The sequence below is a fragment of the Trifolium pratense genome, linkage group LG1 (assembly GCF_020283565.1).
Source record: "Trifolium pratense cultivar HEN17-A07 linkage group LG1, ARS_RC_1.1, whole genome shotgun sequence".
Classification (NCBI taxonomy): domain Eukaryota; kingdom Viridiplantae; phylum Streptophyta; class Magnoliopsida; order Fabales; family Fabaceae; genus Trifolium; species Trifolium pratense.
Genome location: NC_060059.1, coordinates 21,257,998 through 21,277,679, shown reverse-complemented (window position 1 = coordinate 21,277,679; position 19,682 = coordinate 21,257,998). Strand labels below are relative to the sequence as shown.

The following is a 19,682-nucleotide window of genomic DNA, read 5'->3' as shown; positions in this document are numbered from 1 at the left end:
ATATTATTCTCCAAGTATTTACAATAGAAGGACAAGGAAGGCACACTTACTAAGTTCCCACAACTCTAGTAGTGTTGGCTTGATCATCTCTCCCTCCAAAGATTCTAGCCATACCAAAATCTGATATTTTTGGATTCAACTCCTCATCTAACAATATATTACTTGCCTTCAAATCTCCATGTAAAATTCTTAGTTTAGAATCCCTGTGAAGATATAGCAATCCTCGAGCAATTCCTTCTATGATGCTATATCGTGTCCTCCAATCTAGTAGTTTATTTTTCGATGAATCTAAAAAATAAGGGTGGCATTAATACTATTTTGAACATAATATTAAAAGAAGAACTGACCATCAAAATCACTCTATTATCAAGCTTACAAAAAGCTCACTGGCTGCGAAACAATTTCTTATTCTTTAAATATTTTGTACCAAAAGGAAACTTGAAAGTATGGAATTGTATGAGAAAGTACCAAAGGGAGCATCGAAGAACTAACAAAAGATAAATGCATCCAAACTTTTGTTTGACATATACTCATACACCAACATCTTTTCATCACCTTCAATACAGTAGCCAAGAAGTTTCACAAGATTGCGGTGTTGTAACTTACAAAGAACAACTACTTCATTCATGAATTCTTCTAGCCCTTGACCAGATGCTCTAGAAAGCCTTTTCACTGCTATTTCGTCACCATCTTGCAGTTTCCCCTGAAAGAGAATAGTAAGCGAAAACAAATACTATGGATAGAGGTGGGAACAGGCCAGGCCGGCCTACATGGCCTTAAGGCCTAGCCTACATAGGCTCAGGCCAGGCCAGCCTATTTCTTTAAATAGAGCAGGCCAATGCTTTTTTATAAGCCTATTTAGCTAAAAAGGTCAGGCCGCAGGCCATTAAAAAAGCCTTTGAGGCCTACTAGGCCGGCCTATTTAAGTTAACATGAATAATATTTTTATTACGATTATTATTTATATATTAAAATTTATACTTTGATTAAATTATAAATCTATTAACTTTTTAAGTAATTTAAGTTTATTAATCTACATTAGTTTTTAACATATATAAATGTATTATTATAAACTAGAATTGAAATATGATGACATATATAGTCAAATTCTCTAAAATATCAAATGGAACATTATTTTATTAGTTCATAAGTATATTTCAAAATAAATATAATTATTTATTTAAATATGTTCATATGAAATAGGCTTTTAAACAGGCTAACAGGCCACATCAGACTTTCAAAAGGCCAGACTTAGGCCTAGAATTTAAGCCTATGATAGGTCACAGGCCAGGCTCAGACCTTCGATTTTTTGACAGGCCAGGCTCAGGCTTGGCAAAGCCTAGCTCGGCCTAGCCTATTCCCACCTCTAACTATGGATAATTGATCCAGACATTAATGTATTTACAACCATGTATACTGGACCAAAACCACCCTGCCCAAGTTTGTTGGACAAGTGGAATTCGTTTGTCGCGGTAGCAAGCTTCCCAAAGTCAAATAGTATTAGCTCTTGTAGTTTAACTTGGGATAGTCCTCCAATGACCTTGTCATTATTATTTTGTTCTGATATTCTACCTTTATTAAATAGTCGGAAAGTTTTGTTCTCCTCTTTCCTTGTTGATTTATCTGGAGTTAAAAACATAATTTGACCTTAGCTCGTGTACCAATTAAAAATTAAAACTATATAACTACATTTGAATACAGTAAGATTGTACATTACCTGAGTTTTTTGAAGTCCTTTTCCACATGATATATGCAAAAAGGACAATTATGAGAATTCCTATTATCACTGGTATTGTAATGATGAAAGTTTTGTTTCTCCCTCTATCTGTAAATAGGGAAAATTTAAATTTAAAATATAAGAAAGTCAATCGAAAACAATGAGAAACAATCATGTTAATGAACTATGTTTCAAATGCTTTAACAAACAAGTTGAGCTTACCAGGTTCTGCATGGGCTACACAAACATATAGATCTAGTCCTCCACTTTCGAGTTTTTTCTATCAAGTAGATTCCTAGTCCAAGACATACAGCTAATCTCAGTATCATGAGCATAAGCAACGCAAGAGCAATTATGCAAGCATGAGCTTCTGCATATGTCTGGTGTGACAGAAACACCTTCTGCAAAATCTGGTACTTTAACCATCTGCAATTTCAAAAAACCGTCTTCCTTTCACACTGCAAAGGTGTCCTCCGGTCACACCCACCAGCCCAATTGTTTCTATTCCATTCTTGTATGGTCTTGGGTTCAAATTCTTTCAAACAGGTGCAAATTGTTGAACTCAGTGAACTACAGCTTGCAAAGACCCCACATATACCATATATGTCACACTCCGATTCGTGGCTAGCCCATGTAACGTGCACTTCTTTCCTCTCATCATCCCACAATGTTGATTCTATTTCTCCTTGTGATTTCAAGACATACATCACGAATGCCTCGCCATTTGGGATTGTATAATATAGATTTATATTCCCTTCTCCGTCATTTCTGCTTTGAAAACCATAAAAATGTGCATGTGTCTTAGTTGATATTCCAGTAAAGACTCCACTGTTCCAGGGGCCACTACGCCAGTACGGTCGAGTTTCATTCCAAATAAACACTTCAAGTATATTTCGGCGTTCAACAATACTAGATGAGAAACTCCCAACAGATGGATCAGAAGGGCTTTTCCGTGATTGTAGTCTAATTTTTTCACCGGTTCTTTTGTTGATAGGAAGTTTCGTACCAGACAGTAATGTATCTGAAGGTTGCTGAATACTCTGCCATAAGATGTGTTGGAATATAGAATAAAAGAATAAAATAGGTTTTAACATTAGAATTGATCAATTTGAGTACAATCATTCAAGAGTTTAAATAGAGTATGCTATACCTAATGGGCCTAATTAACAGGCTAAGTAAAACTGAATAAAATCTATAATAATAATAATATACTATTTACAACACTCCCCCTCAAGCTGATGAATGGTTATCAAGCATTCCAAGCTTGCAAGTACGTTGGTTGAATTGTTGTGCTGGTAAACCCGCCTTTATTAATTTATGCTTCTCTTTGACAGAATGTTTATTATCATAACATAACTTCATAGGATCTTCACATTGTGGTGAGAGTTGTTTAGAAGAGACAAAATTAGACGTAGGACGTCTATATATGGAGGGACATGATCTCTTTTCTCTTCTCAAAGCAAGAGGTACATCATTCGGGTCAGTATCACAAGTATCAGAAATATGAGAATTATCTATAGGATGGACATTTTCAGTGCTTACCACCGGATCATACGATTGAGTTTACTGTTGGAGCGGGACAAGTTTACTTCTTCTCTGATACACCCGAGTTGGTACTGAAGGTATTGATTCCTCCAAAACAGAAGACATTGGAGGACAAGGAACACTTATAGACTCAGGTTCAAGAGTGGGTGCATGGACGTGTGTTCTAGGGAGACTAGGACCCATAACCAGAAGCTCAGACTCAGACTCTAAGTCATTTACATTCTCCCCCTGAGACTGAGGGCGAGAAAAGTACGACACATTTTCATGAAAAGTGACATCTTTGGAGACAAAAATTTTACGACTGGGAGGATGATAACATTTGTACCCCTTTTTGTTAGGTGTGTAACCCAGAAAGATACACCTGACAGCACGAGGATCCAACTTGTTGCGATATTGTTTATGAACATGAACAAAAGCAACACAACCAAACACACGAGTCTTAAGATTCTGTAATATAGGAGCAGAAGGAAAATGTGAGAGCATAAATTTAACGGGACTGGTATTACCTAAAGCACGAGATATGACTCGATTAATCAGATAGACAGCAGTAAGAACTGCCTCTCCCCAATATGAAGTGGGAACAGACATTTGAAACATAAGACATCGAGCAACTTCAAGTAAATGACGGTTTTTTCTTTCTGCGACACCATTTTGTTGAGGGGTGTCGACACATGTGAATTCATGGATTATGCCATGTTTACTAGTGAAGTTAGAAAAAGTATGATTGACATATTCTCTACCATTGTCTGAACGAATTCTTTTGATACCTTTCCCAAATTGTGTTTTGACCATATTATAAAATTGAATAAATAATTGTGGTACTTCTGATTTAGCATTCATCAAAAAAACCCAAGTTAACCGGGTACAATCATCAATAAAAGAAACAAACCATTTTGCACCAGAAACATTGGAGGTAGGGGCAGGTCCCCAAACATCAGAGTGAATAATATTAAAAGGTTCATCACTTTTATTAAAACTAGGAGAAAAAGAAACACGATGGTGTTTTGCTAACTCGCAAACATCACACTTAAACGACTCAACAGAATGTCGTAAAAACAATAATGGATACATAGACTTAATTATAGAAAATGGGGGATGACCAAGACGCTTGTGTTGAAGCCAAATTTGTGCGGCAGAAGAGGAAGATTCAGACGGGAGAGAGGAAGACAACACCTTTGGACCAGTTGGCTCTTCAGAGAAGTAGTATAACCCATCCTTTTCTTTAGCAATTCCAATCGTCTGTCCCGAGGTCAAGTCCTGAAAAACACAATGAGAAGCAAAGAAAGTTACTTTACAATTTAGATCACGGGTAAGCTGATGGATGGAAATTAAATTGTGGGAAAGTGTAGGAACATGAAGCACGGATTGCAGCTTAAATGAATGTTGTAAGTCAATATTTCCAATGCCAACAACACGAGCATTAGAGCCATCAGCAATAGTGATATAAGGTGTGCTCAAAGATGAAGTATAGGAGGATAGTAAGGTGGAATCAAATGTCATATGATTAGTAGCACCAGAGTCAAGAATCCAAGCTTTTTTGGGGATAACACCACAAACAGTAAAGGATCGGAGGCGGGGGTGGAGGTGGAGGAGGGTCATTAACTTCTTCCATTGAAGAAAAAGGAGCAACTAAAAAAAGATCGACAGTCCAACGAGAGATAACAAAAAATACCCAAAAAATTGAGCATCTCAGAAAACTTATTTGAACACACCAACAGAAAGCTCAGGTCAAGACGAGAAAACTGACATAAAAATCGTCAAAAACGGAGGCCAACAGGGCGGCGCGTGTACAACACGCGCTAGTGACGGCGACGCGACTGGTTGTCACGCGCCGGTGAAGAAGCCGCGCGTGAGGGCGCGTGAGGGCGTGGAGACGGCTGATTTTTTCGGCGTTGGACCCGGAATTGGAAGGCGGTTATGATGATGTTAATGAAGGTTTGATAGGTTCAATGTAAGTATGAAAAACGAGACAGACAGAAGGTAAAAAAGAAAAGGATGAAGGTTAAAAAAAAAAAAAAAAAAAAATTGCACTTATGGCGGCTAGGGTTTATGCGGAAGCGCTTCCCAAAAATCGGGAGCTCATGATACCATGTTGGAATATAGAATAAAAGAATAAAATAGGTTTTAACATTAGAATTGATCAATTTGAGTACAATCATTCAAGAGTTTAAATAGAGTATGCTATACCTAATGGGCCTAATTAACAGGCTAAGTAAAACTGAATAAAATCTATAATAATAATAATATACTATTTACAACAAGATGTTTCCAGTTGTGCTCTCCATGAGAACAAGGTTACCGAACTCCGAAAACTTGGAAGTTGTATTGGATGCTATGTTGGAAACATTTGATGACCAAATGACCTGTTTCGGTCCATTCAATACCACAAGATTTCCATCATCGGATATCGTGACAATCCCATTAGAATCATTCAGTGGTTGGTTTCTGTTTGCCACCCATACAATTGTAGATTGAGATTTCCACCAGATTCGAACGTCGTTTGTAGAATTTTTAGGGCTATAGAATCCAAAGGTGAAGTTACCATCTTTGGAGATTAGAGTATCAAGGTCCTTGATGAATTGAGATGATGTAATGGTGTCTATGGCAACACTAACGTGTAACAAATAGAAAAACAGAATGAACCAAACAGAAAACAGATTTAAACAGAAAACAGTTACACTATGATCAACAGATTTAAACAGATATAAACCCATTATATGATCAACAGTTACACTATGATACATAAACAGCCACTCTTTATTAATCATAAAGTTTCAAGAATTCCTTCTTAAAGTCAACTGACTCACGAATCACAAGTAATGCATGGTTTTGAAGATGTGGAATATTTCAAAAATATAAATTATTTGAGACATATCACTACTTAAGATTATACATTTTCTTTTTTTCCTTGACTGTCTTTTTCATTTTACTAAAATTTATGAGAACCATTTCTTTCTTAAAATTTATTTTATGCAGGTGTGTGACATAATTGATAAAATAATATCAGCTGTCTAATGTTTTTCAAAACTATAACTTTGAATCATTCTTTTGTTTTTATTCATAGGCAACCTCATCTAGTTTAATATAAAATAGTTTATCAGTATCTTCATAAAAAGTCAATGATTTCATAAACTATAAAATAACTGAATCATTTCCATAAAACCATGTCACTCAATATTTACCAAAGAGTGCACCACTAGTTTAACTTTCTATATTTCCACCTATTCATTGCCACCACAAACTTAACCATTTCTATATTTCCTCAGAAATCTAAAAACAATATGACAGTTTTTAACATGAACACGATATGATCGTACAACCAAAAAAATTACAAAATCAGTTATGTACAGCTCTAAAAATTTCAACACAGCAAAAAGTCGCATATTTCATCTGATAGAACAAGGAAGATTATAAAGCTAAAAAAATGGATAACGTAAAGATCTGTTTCGAACAAGATTCATATAGTATAATAATTGGAGAATTATGTTTTATCAAGTATAGAGATACTCACTCACTTCCATTACCATAGCTATGCAGTCAAATGTTCGAAGCAGATAAGTTACCAAGGTATGTATATCTTACAGCCTATGGTGTTGACATCTCTTAAAAAGCTTCCAAAATTTGTCTTATTCCCAAAAGGTGAATCCCATAAGTTAATATGAAAAAAATGAATTTTCCTTATATTTGGATTCGAACAGTTATTCATCTTTACTATTGTTCAAAATTTGAATATGACCAATACTTTAGAGTTTAGACATTAAAAATTCTAGAACTGCTTGTCGTATCCAAGTTTATTCTCAAGTACTCAACATTAATTATCATAATAACATATGAATTTAGTACATACAGGATCCATACATATCTAAGAAACTCATTGCTAAGAAATTACAGACCAAGCTTATACTCGAAATTATCAACTTCTAACTACTATGCCTTCCTAAGGAGAGTTTCCCACTGAGGATAACGAATTTTAGTCGCGTTAGGGATTTGAAATCCTAACGCGTAGGAGGTGAAAGTACAAGTCTGGCTCTTAACCATTTATGTCAACCACTATTAACATAAACCAAAATTCTAGTTTGAAACTATTTCAAAAATTAATTTCTAGTATTGGCCTCATCTCCATTGCTTTTTAAAAACTTTTCTTAGACATCCTTATTTGCTATCTGCCACTGATGTCTGTAATACTAACAGTATTGATGGAATAGGATCTATGGCTTTTTTCATGAGACATTGAACTCAACATATTTTGCCTCAAGATAAATGCAGGTTGACTTGGAGGAGGAAGTAATTCAGCCTCACTGTTAAGCATAGAAATTACTGCAGCCATAGTGGGCCTGTCTGCGTTGACAATATTTTGATTTTTTTTTTTTTGAACCATGACAATATTTTGATTTTAAAACACATAGAACTATAGAAGTAATGGAGAGGGCGCTAGTACAAAAAGTGGTGTTTCTTTTTTCTTTTCTTTTTTTACTAAAATGGTGGTTTTTGTTAGGGGTTTGAGTTCCCTTCATTTATTATCTCTCCATTTATTCTCCATTTGGAGAGAGATAGACACAAGAAAAAATTAGTAGGGTCCACAAATTAGTGAGACTCACTTTTAATGAGTCTCACTATTTCTTAATGTATCTATCTCTCTTTAAATGGAGAATAAATGGAGAGATAATAAATGGAGGTAACCTGAACTCGTTTCTTAGGATTTTACTTGTGTGTATAATTATGGTGTAGCCCGTAGTTCCCACGGGTGGATTAAACATAAAGTTAATCTTAAATAAAATATTTAATGAACAAAATTATAAGAAATAGGCCAAACAAAATTTTTGCATATTTTGAATATTTATAACAAAATTGATAAATGAAAACTGGATAGAGCAGCCTGTCCTGAAGTAGTCTATGATCTATAAATGAAAAATATAGCAAGTTCTAATTATCAACTATTAGCTGACCACATTCAAAGTGATATTGTGATAGACTCTTTGTAAGACTTCAAGTAACAGTTCTTGTGCTACTATAACTTTGTTGGGGCTCAAGTTCATTAAATAATATAACAAAGCAATGACTCGTAAGCTATAAAACATAAACTATATAAAAAAAATAAAAAAATAAATTGTCTTGCCAAATACACTAGAAACTTCTCTATTATTTCAGGATTATTTCATAATAAAATGCATGAATTTTGAATCATACTACATACCTTCGCTTGAAAAGAAAAAAAAAAGCATAGAGAACACGGTTAATCGTCAGTTATCAAAAACACCACCCCCAACCAACTATATGCATTTCAATTATCATGCATGTATGGACACCACAAGCTAATTACATGCATGAATTTTGAATCAATTCTTTCTAATTATTCATGTATTAAATATGAATTTTAGAATCATACTACATACCTCCGTTCCTTTTTAAGTGTTTTTAACGTCCGATTTAGCGTTTTTATATAACTAACTGTCGTTTTGGTATTTTAAGAGTACGGCTTGTCGATTATACTCTTTGTAAATTACTCTTATCTTTTTCAATAAATTAACCTAGTTAATGCTATATATTTGAAAAACTAAAGATTGTTTTGTTTAAAACAATTGTTTTTTCAGAGATAAAGATATCCTATTAATTTTTTTTTGGTACATAACATTAAATTTATTGGAAAGAGTGCAAAAAAATAGAAATTTATTGGTGGATTAAAATGAGGGTATAATAGAAAAATAAGATGCAAAAATATATTTCGTTAATTTGATGTTATTAATACACTTCGTTTATTAGTTTTCTTCGGATGTTCTTTGTTTATTTTTTTTGTTTTATTTTGTGTTCATTCTTTTCCTTTTTTTACCCCTATAAAGTGTGTGTAGTATATTTAGGGAGAGTAGCGGTACCAGGTATGTATTATATATCGGTACATACCCAGTACACGTATGGTACGCATCGAAACTACATCTAATACACAGTAAAAAAACCAAAAACTTTAACATTGTCAATTAACTTAAAATAGCCTATGATATAACCTCCAAAAACAAAATCTTGCTCCTTTTATCTCTCTCTCTCTCTCTAGATATAGCCTAGAATAGAATTATAACAAAAATATCGCTACTTTAAACACAAACTATGTTCAAAGAAGCTTTCGCGCCAAATGAAAAGAAAGAAACAAAGTGTAGGGAGCACGATTAATCGTCAGTTTGTTTTTATTTTTTGGAGTTAGAGATTGAAATATGAAAATCCCAGCGTTTTATAGATGGCTTGCAGAGAAGTATCCAATGGTGGTTGTCGACTCCGTTGAGGAGGAACCGGTGTGGTTATCGATGGTGTTCAAATTCTCGTCGTTACAAGTAACAAAAACCCTAACAACATTGAACATGATAATCTTTGTTAGACTTTATGGCTACGACTTAGAGGGCAGCGAATAAGTGGAGGTACACTTTTCAAAGTTTTTCGAAACACAACTTTGTACCAAAAAAAGGGTAATGATGCAGAAGCAGATCTAGATCAAGTCTATACCCGAATGTATTGGAAAAGAAAGATTATGCGACTAAATCGAAACGCGTGAATCGATTGAAGATAAAATACTAAAGTGATTAATTGATTAATTTTAAGCCATAAATACTAAAGTGATTAATTGAGTAATTTTAAGCCAAGATAAATCAATTAAAATGTCGTTTTGGTATTTTAAGGGTACGGCTTGTCGATTATACTCTTTGTAAATTACTCTTATCTTTTTCAATAAATTAACCTAGTTAATGCTATATATTTGAAAAACTAAAGATTGTTTTGTTTAAAACAATTGTTTTTTCCGAGATAAAGATATCCTATTAATATTTTTTTGGTACATAACATTAAATTTATTGGAAAGAGTGCAAAAAAATAGAAATTTATTGGTGGATTAAAATGAGGGTATAATAGAAAAACAAGATGCAAAAATATATTTCGTTAATTTGATGTTATTAATACACTTCGTTTATTAGTTTTCTTCGGATGTTCTTTGTTTATTTTTTTTGTTCTATTTTGTGTTCATTCTTTTCCTTTTTTTACCCCTATAAAGTATGTGTAGTATATTTAGGGAGAGTAGCGGTACCAGGTATGTATTATATATCGGTACATACCCAGTACACGTATGGTACGCATCGAAACTACATCTAATACACAGTAAAAAAACCAAAAACTTTAACATTGTCAATTAACTTAAAATAGTCTATGATATAACCTCCAAAAACAAAATCTTGCTCCTTTTATCTCTCTCTCTCTCTCTAGATATAGCCTAGAATAGAATTATAACAAAAATATCGCTACTTTAAACACAAACTATGTTCGAAGAAGCTTTCGCGCCAAATGAAAAGAAAGAAACAAAGTGTAGGGAGCACGATTAATCGTCAGTTTGTTTTTATTTTTTGGAGTTAGAGATTGAAATATGAAAATCCCAGCGTTTTATAGATGGCTTGCAGAGAAGTATCCAATGGTGGTTGTCGACTCCGTTGAGGAGGAACCGGTGTGGTTATCGATGGTGTTCAAATTCTCGTCGTTACAAGTAACAAAAACCCTAACAACATTGAACATGATAATCTTTGTTAGACTTTATGGCTACGACTTAGAGGGCAGCGAATAAGTGGAGGTACACTTTTCAAAGTTTTTCGAAACACAACTTTGTACCAAAAAAAGGGTAATGATGCGGAAGCAGATCTAGATCAAGTCTATACCCGAATGTATTGGAAAAGAAAGATTATGCGACTAAATCGAAACGCGTGAATCGATTGAAGATAAAATACTAAAGTGATTAATTGATTAATTTTAAGCCATAAATACTAAAGTGATTAATTGAGTAATTTTAAGCCAAGATAAATCAATTAAAAGAATCACTGAATTTTAACCGATTAGCGAGATATTGATAAATGGCTTCCAACAAGCCTAAAGTCGAAAACGCGTTTAGAACTTTAATCGAACATTTGGTGTTTGTTGTTGAGGTTTTCTTTTGGAAATTAACAACCAAGCGTTTTCACAAACACTTGGCGTGTGCAAATCTCAACAACAACAAACAGAAGATATCAACTAGAATTCCAAAGTGAATTCGATCCAAGCAATAAAGAACACACAAAACATGATTAGGGAGTTCCCGGATTTCGTTTGTCCTTGTTTATCGTCTGATATGCCTCCCTCCCAATTTCGAAACATGAAAATGAAGATTATATTTCGCAAAAAAAGTTTTTAGAATGAGTTATCAATAGTTTAGGGTACAATACAACAATTGAACCATAAGCTCAAAACAATCTTGAAACCCAAGATCAAGTCTCCAATCCTCGTTCTTCAATTTTCAACTATCTTCGAATGTGCGTTCCAATTCTTCACCAAGAACCTAGCACTAATCCTCGATCTTGAGCAATTCCCTCGAACCTTGATTGAAAAAGCAAAATTCAATCCACGATTGAATTTCACAATGCTTAGCTCTCCCTTGACGAAATTCCTCAATCTGTATTCAAACCCGAACAATAAAGCCCTCTTGATCTTCGAACACTATCTTTTGAACTCTTTAACCAATCACCATTGATGAACATTGAAGAATGTGGATTGAATCTGGAATTGTTGTGATCACACAATGATTCTCTCAAGGAACTCTCTTAGAAAACACATTAACCTCTCTTGAATTTGCTCTCAATTTGCAAAATCAAAAGTTACATCACAAATGGGTGAAGTTTGCGATTTATAGACAAAATAGATTGATTAGAGAGAAGACAAAATTTTGACAATTATAAATTTATAATAGACATGCATCAGTGTTGAAGCGGCTGGAAAAATGCGCGGGCGTAAAACGCTCGCTTAAACAATAAAGTCGCCACCGAACTTTATTTATTCCCGAAGGAAAAGGAAAATATCGATAAAACCTTGAAAGAATGGAAAGATGGTCGTCGCAACCATTTCCGAGTTCGGGAGTCGATTATGTGAGGGGAAGGTATTAGCACCCCTCGCATCCGTTGTACTCAACGGGAACCTTCTGGTTAATTTTAGGGTTAAAAGAGTGTTTTAACTTATTTGCTTGCCTTTTATTAATTATCAAGGTTATTTACAAGAGGGGAAAAAAAGTTTTTTATTAGCGTACTTGACAAGATGTTGAATCTTGCTCCTACGTATTCCCCGGTACGATGGAAAATTCAAAGCTACACGTAGTTCTGGGTAGAAAATGATTGTTGGTTGGTTGATTTTATTTATGAAAATATTTTAGGTTGCGCTTGGGCGAAAAAATGTTTGATTGAGAAGATGGACTCGCACTTGGGCGATGATATCTACTCGTGAAAGAAAAAAATTAATCGAACGCACACGGGCGTGAAAATAATGTTTGATGGGTTGAAATTGATTTTATTGTTTTTTAAGAGAATGACGATTATCCGGACTACGAGTCATACGTCAAGAGTCCTGAAAACCGGGAAGTGGGGTAGTCATACGTCAATCCACTCCTTTTTCATTTGTTTAGTATTTTTATGTGTTTTTTATATTATTCTATGTTTTTATAGTTTTTTACTAACAAATAAAGATAGAGAAAGAAAGAAAAAAAAAAAGACAATCAGGTAGGGGTGCAGATAGTAACAGCAATACAGGCGCAGGCAAACCAAAGAACGAATCAGGGGAGATCTCGGCCGTCTGATTGATCAGACGGTTTTGATTAGATTAGGATGCTGCGTACTCTCGGCCGTCTGATGGAGATCAACAGCCTGAAAGTGAATGGCGCCTGACTGGTACAGTGAGGACGCGCGCAGGGGATCACGGCCTATATATATACAAATACAACTCCACGGATTACACCATTTTCCCCAAATTTTCTCTTTCTGTTCTCAGCTTCTCTCTCTCAGTCTCCCTCCCTTTCTCTGCTAGGGTTCTTATTATTCAAGAACTAGGATGAAGTTTCATCCCTTCCGGTGGAACGCCACCATGAGTCCCAGATTCCGGCGCGGCGGCTGCCTTTTTTCTCTCTCTTAGGTTTTTTCTCTCTCTTAGGTTTTTTCTCTCTTAGGTTTTTTCTCAAAGCTCGGGTATAGAGCTTCCTTCAAGTATTACCCCACCCCACAATTGATATATAGAAATAGATGAAATAAAGCAATATAAAGCATACTTACAAAAGCAAGAACAAAGCGAAAGTAAAACACAGAAAAAGCAAACAAACAAAAAACACTCAACCCTAAAACTAACGAGAATAGGCTTGACTCTCTTAAGTCCCCAGTGAAGTCGCCAGCTTAAGCGGCTGGAAAAATGCGCGGGCGTAAAACGCTCGCTTAAACAGTAAAGTCGCCACCGAACTTTATTTCGTCCCCAGTGATTGATCAGACGGTTTTGATGAGATCAGGATGCTGCGTACTCTCGGCCGTCTGATGGAGATCAACAGCCTGAAAGTGAATGGCGCGTGACTGGTACAGTTAGGATGCGCGCAGGGGATCACGGCCTATATATATACAACTCCACGGATTACACCATTTTTCCCAAATTTTCTCTTTCTGTTCTCAGCTTCTCTCTCTCGGTCTCCCTCCCTTTCTCTGCTAAGGTTCTTATTATTCAAGAACAAGGTTGAAGCTTCATCCCTTCCGGTGGATCGCCACCGTGAGTCCCAGATTCCGGCGCGGCGGCTGCCGAACCGGCACGGCGCCACCGGAAACCCCTTTTTTCCTTTTTTTTTTTTAAAAAAAAAATTCCCAAATCTCTTCCCAAGTTCTTAATTACTAATTTTAGACCTGAATTAGGCTCTCAAAACCGCAAAACCCAACTAAACAGATTCAAACAAAAAGCTTTAGATCTATTCGTTTTTTTTATCTTTTTACTACGAACCCAGTTCAAAAATCAAACAAATACATCCTACATACAACAATCAGAGGCTGGAAAATTAAGGAAAAGAGTTATCTGGACTGCAGTGAGTTCCACGAGTTAGAAAACTTTCTCTTGCTATTGGCTTTTTGCGGTTTGGGTAAAGTTGCTGTTTAGATGTTATTTTCGGTTCTAGTTTCTCAGTGGTTCTCTCGGAGATTCTTCTGTGTTTGGTGCAAGGTCTGTGTTGCTGAATATGGAGGCGGTGGCTATTAGATTAAGTTTTTTTGTTTCTGGTTGTTGTATAGCTTTTAGTTCTACGGGTAATTTTCTCACGGTGATTTTTCTTCTTTGCGTGTAATCTCCCCCCTTTTTTTTGTTGAATGATTGCTATTTATAAGCAAGGAATGAGATTATGGCTCTTCAATTTGATTTTACGAGTGAATGAGAAATTTCCCTTTTTGTTTAATTCAGTATCACCCCCTTTTTAATGTGCTTCAATGTACATGATAAGGAAATTTGGATTTTCCTTTCATGTGTGATTCATATGGACTACAGCTGTTCTGCTACTCCCTTTCCTTTTTTAATTCATAACATCAAACAACAACAATAATAATACCAAAAAATAAAAACAAACAAAATGGCACCAACAGGTTTCGAACCCTTGACCTTGCAAGGTCTTGATAATTGTTTTTACTACCAAATGGGTTAACACACATATTTGAAACAAAAGTACATCCGACATAATATAACACTAAACATGAGGTCAAAATTTGTGGTATGACAGCTGCCCCTATTTAAATATCTTTAATCGCATTATAGTGATAAAGATAATTAATTACAAGAAGACCCCGAATTTTTGTCCGGGAATGTGAATGAAGATGGGGCTCTAAATTGATGGTGAGGATGAGACTCATAAAACATGTCTCGATACATGAAACATTTTGTTTTGAGATAATTGATTTTCAATGAACTTGAACCGGTTTAACTTTTACATGCACAATTTTTGGGAAACTTATGCGTCGGTTCATACCCTGTATGCACCGGTTCAAAATGCTTGAAAAACAAGTTTTTTTTTAGGTTTCAAAAGCATTTTTGAAAACCTTTTTAAAGTCAATTATTTGTCTTTCTTTAATCAACATATTTAGCCTATTTTTGACATCATTCAAAACAAGCAAGAATGCATGTGCACTTACAATCTTTACCTTGATATGAATGACGTCATTCACCCTTATTTCCATATGAGGATACGGTCTCTAGTCTACTTTATGTGATATTAGTGGTCGGAGGAAGTAATCAATGTTTTTTTTTTATCTAGAAAATGGTGTTAAGAAAAAATGTCATTCAAAAAGTTATCGGGTTAAATTGTAGATTAGGTTGCCTCTTTAAGACGTTTTGTGACACTGTCTAAAATTGTGTGCAAGGCAGAAAAACAACTACGATATCACCATGATAAAACAACTTGGATCAAATTGTTTTGATTTACTACTGCAATGTAGAAAAACGATTTACATCTTGTATAGTATGTTGACCACTCGAAAATGGCGTGATGACCATTCGCAATCAAAAGGAACATAATAGAAAATAAAAGGACGAATCGGAGGAGAGAGAATTCTAAAAATTTCAGAATTTTGGTGTGAGGCGGTCTCCTCTATTTATATAGGAGATAAAAAACTTACTCGAACAAAAAATGTTGGAGCATTTTGACTCAATCAGTGCACCCACATGTGATTCAAATAAAAATTATACACAGTCAAAGTTAGGAGGGTGACCAACAGAGGCCACAACCCCTCTAAAAAAAATTAAATTTGTTTTTTTATACTAATAAGTTGTTATATTGTTGGTTTAATTTAAATTTTGATTTCCCTATTTTATTAACCTCACAAAAATGGTCCCCTTTTTTAACTCATCTTTTAGAGCTCTAGGGTGCGTTTGATTCGTAAAACAGCAAGGACTGGACAGAACAGTACAGGACAGAACAAGATAATACAGGACAGGACAAACCTGTACCGGAAAGATATAGGACGATAATATTTTTATATTCGAAAATAAAATGAGTATTTTCGTATTTTTTATATTTGTACTGTGGACAAAAAGTTGTCCCGTGGTTTAGTGAGGGACAAAAAATCTTGTTTTTGTCCTGTCCCTTGCTATCTAATTTGTCCAGTCCCATAACAAATTTCAAATCAAACAGAGTACAACAAAAGTTGTCCTGTCCAGTCCCCTGTTTTTTAGCAAATCAAACGCACCCCTACTTTTATATCTACTTCTAATATATTAAAATTGATTATCACCTTAAGCATCTTATTTATCCTTATTAGTTTTAACCACTTTGTAACTTTTGTATCCTTCATTGTAATTTCACTAAAAAAAATATAAAAAATATAACTACTTCTACTTCTAATATATTAAAGTCGATTACCAACAAATTTACTTATATATCCTTATATGTTTTAACCAAGTTGCAATTTTTGTATACTTCATTTTAATTTCACTAAAAAAAATATATATAGAAACAAATGAATATACTTAAAAATATATAAGATAAATACAAATAAAAAAAATGATATACTTATTTAAAAAAAAAATGATATACTTAAAAATAGAAACAAATCTTTTATCTGAAAATATCTTTTGTCTCGAAAAAATAAAAATAAAATAAACAAATCTCTTATCTGAAAATATCTTTTGTCTCAAAAAAATAAAAAAAACAAATCTTTTATCCGAAAATATCTTTTGTGTCAAAAAAATAAAAAACAAATCTTTTATCTGAAAATATCTTTTGTGTCAAAAAAATAAAAAACAAATCTTTTATCTGAAAATATGTTTTGTCTCAAAAAAATAAAAAACAAATCTAAATCTAAATCTTTGTTCAAAAAAATAAAAAACAAATCTAAATCTAAATCTCAAAAGATACAATCAGTACATATTTGTTTTCCTTAATTATTCGTGTAGGATTCGATTTTTAATTATTGCGTATGAAAAAATATTTGTTGGAAGATGTCAATCTTTTAAATAGATCTAAATTACCTCGAACGTTGGCACCTCTAAAATCACTGAATCTGCTCTAAATTTGAATTGAAACAAATCTGCAAATTTAAACAAAATAAACACCGTACAAAAAATGGGACAACCACCATACAAAAAAGGGATAACAAACAACTCTGCAGCCATACATGTGAATAAAAATTATACTGTAATTGTGATGCGATATACGATTGCAAAAACTATCACATCAATAATACTGCATCCGCATGCGTAATTGCATATGGGACAACAATTTAAAACCAGGTTCATCCTATCCAAAAGTTGACATGCAATAGTGAAATTTGTCCTCGCAATTATAAGTCAAAAGAGTCTTTAAATTTCTAAGACGTGTTTATCAATTTGAAAAAACTAGAGGACTAGAGGTTAATTTGACATGTTTGATTTTTGAATAAAAGCTAAACTGTTATACTTTAATAATTCGGTGAGAAAAGAGCAAAACAGAATTTTTCAATCCAACAAAATTGAAAAACCTGAAGGATACACTAACAGTGTAATTGGAGAATTGTCACAAGAGAAGCTACAAGAATTATTACTATATAATTTTGAAAAGCTCACAACTGTTAGAAACAACATGGACAGGGACGTTTTGGTCCTGTATACAACGTAGTACATTAAATCAAGCAAAGTTAATAGTAACATTTAAAGTCATTCGTTGTTATTTTTTTTGTTCCTTCTGATATTGTATTCTAGGTCTAGGGTATATATAATGCAAGATGGTAATGAAATAGCGGTTAAAAGACTTTTTAGATCATCTGGACAAGGGCTAGAAGAATTCATGAATGAAGTAGTAATGATTTCTAAGCTTCAGCATCGCAATCTTGTAAGACTTTTAGGCTGTTGTATTGAAGGAGACGAAAAGATGTTGATGTATGAGTACATGCCAAATAGAACTTTGGATGCGTATGTTTTTGGTTAGTTCTTTCATAATTTACTTCATTAATCTCTTGTGAGTTTTCTTGAAAGTTTCATAATTTAGATGCATAATATAAATGATTTTTTAAAAAAATTAATAGATGACATGGAATTTTAAAACTAAATATAAATGATTTTTTTTACGTGTACAAGTCATGTCAACAAATGCATAATATAAATGAGTTTTTAAAAAAATTAATAGATGACATGGAATTTTAAAATTAAATATAAATGATTTTTTTTCACGTGTACAAGCTACGTCAACAGATTTGCACAATCAGATGTCCTGTTGTATACCTAGCGGGGTAAATGAAAGAATCTATTTTTTACGGGGGTTAAACAGAAAAAAAAACATATGAGCAGTGAGTAAATGAAAATTCGCTTATTTTGCAGGGGATAAATGATCATTTACCCTTTTTATTTTTTGGTGTATTGCTTATATTCCAAAATCTTTGTACTAAATTTTGATTTTCGATATTTTTGTGTGTATATATATATATATTTTCCATTAAAAAAAAAAGATGAGGAGGTGAATCCAAAAATATCTGCCTTTGGTATGGCCAGAATCATTAAAGTGGGTGAAGATGACGCCAATACACAAAGAGTTGTCGGATCATAGTAAGTTTACCTTCTTGTTTATCTAAAGTTACGTTATATATCAACTTAATTTGATAGTTAATAATTTTTAATATATAATTCGCTGCAGTGGTTATATGACTCTGAATATGCAATTCAAGGAGTATTTTCGGATAAACTAGATAGACGTCTTTAGCTTTGGAGCTTTGCTAATTGAGATTGTTTGTGGAAGAAGAAACTCAAGCTTTATTGAAAGTGAAAATGCTCTGACTCTCCTAAGAGTTGTATTCAAGTTTATACAAGTATATTAAGAGAATCATTTTGATGCATTGTTAGTGTAAAACTTTAAAACTATCAACCAATCGCAAATCGTCATTTATATGACTTGTAAGCTAGATATGATGAAAGTCAAAACATTTTAATCATCAAGCGGTTATGATTGGTTGACTATGTATAACACTTTTACATTGTCGTTGCATATGAATTAAAACAATATACTCCTGTTAATTAATATTTAAGCTAAATTGTACTTTTGACCCTCTAAATTTTGTAAAAGGGATAAAGATAAAAGGACAAAAGTAGTATTTTGAAAATTAGGGGCGGAAATTGCGAGTATACGAAACTTATGAGACCAAAAATATAATTTAGACTAATATTTATATGATAGATTATAGATGTAGACTTTTTTCTTTATTTTTTTTATTTTGGAAGTTGGCGAACCCCATAACAGGCTTGAAATTGTTGAACATAGATGTAATTTCAACGAGGTATATCTTGTAATGACTTATTGAGGCAGCTGACTAACCTTAGTCCCTCGAGGAATTCAAAAAACTGTTGATTGTAATTTCCCGTGTTTATAAAGTTGCTTCTAATAAGCGGATTAGGAAATGAAATTTAAACTCGTACACTTTGATGATTTACAACACTAAGTGTTTTGTATAGAAAATTTACAAAAGAATTGAAGAATATTGTATGTGCAAGTATGTATCTGTATTTGTATTATTTACAAATGAACAATTGCTCAAACAGTGGAAAGGATATAAGATTACCCGAGAGTCAAGCCTAGAGTTTGCTCTATATCACGCTGTGATTTATTGGGGTCGTCATTATCGAACAT

General features: G+C 33.7%; 1 pseudogene; it reads right to left on the bottom strand.

Annotated features, from left to right (window-relative positions):
• LOC123890103 overlaps positions 1-19,682 on the bottom strand; it is a 20,114-nt pseudogene extending 432 nt beyond the window's left edge.